Genomic DNA, 3,798 nt, shown 5'->3' on the forward strand with positions numbered 1-3,798 from the left:
TAATTATATTTCGTTTGTATTTCCCGCTTAAACAATGCAGGCTCGTCAGGCTAGGTAAATCCCGCCCCCCCTTGTAGTATCCAATGAGCTACGAGCGTATTGCCTCGTCACGCACCGGTCAACGAGTCTATAAGATTGTCCAGACCCTGCTTAGACCTACTACACGGGTTAGATTCAGCGTTGCCGTTTCGTGGAAATATCGCTCATGGTGAGGGAATCTAGCGAGTGTTGGCAACTGGCGTGGATAACGTGGACGGATTACTACACAGTGTGGAAAAATATTTCCACATTTTCTATCTGCTTTGGGGCCTCTAGCTTATTGTGTGCAAAGTTATGTTTAGTTAATGTTATACGTAAAATGGATTGCTGATAACCAAATTTTCCATTAAATACCTATATCTATACACTAACAGTCGTAAAATTGCAATGATACAAGAGAAGGGTGCTTAGCAGGAAGATAACATGGTCAAGGTATAGGTTTGTGAGGTCCAGTTATTCAGCTGAAATATTGCTTCTTTTACAGGTGTCGCAACTTAAGGTATGTGAAAATGAGGTAAATAATGATGGACCAAGTGAAGAGCTTTTCCATACAGAGGATAACCTAAATACAGAAAATCAGCAGAATGAATCAGAAAATACTAGTAATGACGACCAAAATGAGATAAACAATGATGGACCAACTGAAGAGCTTTTCCATACAGAGGATTCCCTAAATACAGAAAATCAAGAGAATGACCCAGAAAATACTAGTAGCGACGACCAAAGTGTGCTACGTTTTTATGAGCCAAATGACGAATTTCCGATCCATACAGTAGAAAATCTTAGCGAAGACTATGTCAGTAGTACTGGGGAAAACCCTGACAGAGATTTCCTCAGTGATAGTGATACTGATCAAGAAAATACCGTAGAGAATCCATATACTACCTCCTCAGACTCGGATCCCTCTTCACAATCATAAGTGCCAGAATTTGAATACGACGGTGACTATGACAGTGATAGGTCAGATAACTCTTTAAGACCCTTTAAAAGGAGGAAATACTAGGTAAGTTTTGTTCAGTAAAATAATTATGTTAGGTTATTATTATTTACCTTATTAGGGAAAGAATTAGCAGTATTCTAATATTCATCGGTTTATAATGGTATATGCCTCAACAGTATTATTTATATGTGTTTTCTTTCTCATCTAATGTTTAGAGAACTCTGTTGGTGGCAACACTCCTATTCCACATTGTTGTGTGTGTCCGTTATGCCGATAGAAATTCCGTCAATCACAAACATGGAATAGCTTAGTCACTGTTCAGTTTTCGATCAAAGAAAACGTGTGGAAAAAATAGGGTGTGGTATTCTGGCAACGCTGGTTAGATTCAAAATGACAGCCTTGAGGTTAGTACCCTTTTCCCTTGGTATAGCAGTGAGCCAGATTTACTAGGACTTAGCTTTGTAGAGCCCTATAATAAGTGAACGCGGAGTGAGTAGCATCGGGGCTTAGGATTAGCTTATATTTCATGACTGTTTGGTGATCTGTGACCCGGTCTTACGTCTATTCAATCCCGTTAAAACCTTCGAACTTGATTCTTTTGTGTAATGTCAAATGTATGATCAGAAGTCAGATGTATTATGTAAAATCATGTTCGTTTAATTATAATAGTGTGTCTTTGTTATATTATTTTCGTGTCATTTTACTTGTGTTAACTTTCATACTTATAATTTATTTAATTATATTTCTTTAAGTTAAGTTAGTTTGATTTTCTTTTCCCGGTGTCCGACCGGGTGGCGACCTTATTCAATTCTTTTGACCGTTTGAACCCGTAATAGACATAGGGTCTAAAGGGTTCCCTTGATGTTACAAACCTCTGACATTCACAAGGCCGGTAAACCTTTGGTACTTTAGAGAGGTTTGTAACAATACATACATACATACATACATGTTTAGATTTGTTGTTTGTGATTTACATTGAGTTTGGTGAGACAAACGAGGTGATAGTTCGTTGGCTTAATTTCGTCGTCTAGACGAGGCAACATTCTCGGAGTAACTCCGAACAAGACTCGGACAGTTGCCAAATTCTATTTACAGGCACAAAGTGGCTGTTACCACCACACTTAGCTATAATAATTTATTTTTTCTTATTTCTACAAAGTGAATATTATTGCTACTATGTACAATGCATGGGCTGAGTATGGATACTCAGTATTCATGCATGGGTACATATTTACAAATGGAATGCACAAAATAAATATTATTTTGAAGTATACTGACCTTGCAGTTTGGCAATGTTTGACTCAGGTGTCCCGGCCGCCCGGCCCAGATATCTGAGTGAAGTCAGATGCGCTTGACCACTGTCAGATCCGACACAATGGTGGGTCCCTTGGGAGTTCTCTAAAGACGTCGGATGTTCCATCTTGCACCAAATGCGTGCGCGCGCGCGCGCGTGTGCATGCTTGACATCTAATAGATTGAATATTCCCTTCAATAATCTTACAACACATACATATATACACATACATACATACATTCATACATACATACATACATACATACATACATACATACATACATACATACATACATACATATATACATACTTATATGAACGTATGTATGTATGTATGTATGTATGTATGTATGTATGTATGTATGTATGTATGTATGTATGTATGTATGTGTATTTGTGTGTATGTATTTATCCACATTTATATCAAATATATATATGATATGTCTGATAAAGAAGGAAGGAGTGAAGTAAAAAAGTGATGTAATAAGAACGAAAAGATAAAGAACGGGAATACGAGTATGAGATCAGGAGGACCATGACATTCTTCCTAGTGGCGAGTTGTTTCTTATCGTGTTCCATGCAGCGCACAACGTCACTGTTCACGCTCTGCAAGTCCCAATGACTTCTCATCACAGAAATCCGAGTACATGGGGCAAAGGTGACGACTTTGGTTGCAGCTATGACATGGTAGTATTTACAGAGGAGGGACGGGGAGAGAGTCTGGTTTAGAAGATAACATCAAGGTTTTTACGTCAAGATGACCACAACCGCCATCCCCCTTGCATGATTGTGCAATCAAGGGAAGTAGCAGTCACCGATATCTATCGAATCACCAGTCACGAGACGAAATCGCATCCCAGTGTGCCCAGTGGTACATAAAAGGCGAAAGATGTGGAGAATAATATCAGAAGTGGTGAGATGGCGAGAACGAGAGGAAAAGGGGGAACTGAGAAATAGACGAACAAAAGGGGAAAGGAAAAAGTTAAGGCTCTGAGAGTCCGGAAAGAAGCCGCACCAGAACGAAGAGGAGGAAGTTCAAAAGAAAGTGTGTGGACCCAAATCCACTTTTTTCATTAAGAGACCCGGCAAAAGGTAAGGAAACAGAAGGCTCAGAGAACAACGAAAGATGGACAGAAAAGGAAAGAACAAGACAGAAAGTGACGTGGAGGGAGTGGGAGGGACGAATAGGAAGACAGACTCAAACCAAAGCTCTCTCCATCTGAAGCCCCACTGGGTCTCGATCGATCCAGGTCTTATTCAGGTTTAAGCCCGTCTGTTTGTGTCACGTTTACCATACGGGTAGCACCTTCCCTTAGCAGATTACAATCGTCTGGAGGTAGTCAGAGTAAGAATACAAGACAATGTAACTCCCTGTTTGCCATGCATAGCTCGCTACAGTTGTGAATATAACAACATAAAAATGATGACACGAAAGAAACTAACAGAAGCAGTCTAGCGTCAAAAGTATTAAAATGAACAGTACCTTCCGGAACGAAATTGATTGATCAAGAAAGTGCCATGGAGG

The 3,798-nt window shown here is 39.6% G+C and overlaps 1 long non-coding RNA gene across 1 annotated transcript; it reads left to right on the forward strand.

The window, feature by feature from the left end:
* Nucleotides 1-262: 262 nt before the first annotated feature.
* Nucleotides 263-1,351, forward strand: LOC143030056 (uncharacterized). Its single transcript, XR_012966895.1, has 3 exons — nt 263-321; nt 524-1,042; nt 1,195-1,351. It is a non-coding gene; the product is annotated as an uncharacterized LOC143030056 (long non-coding RNA).
* The last annotated feature ends 2,447 nt before the right edge of the window (nt 1,352-3,798 follow it).

This window comes from Oratosquilla oratoria, chromosome 1 (genome assembly GCF_046742065.1).
Source record: "Oratosquilla oratoria isolate Oo_2021 chromosome 1, ASM4674206v1, whole genome shotgun sequence".
NCBI lineage: Eukaryota > Metazoa > Arthropoda > Malacostraca > Stomatopoda > Squillidae > Oratosquilla > Oratosquilla oratoria.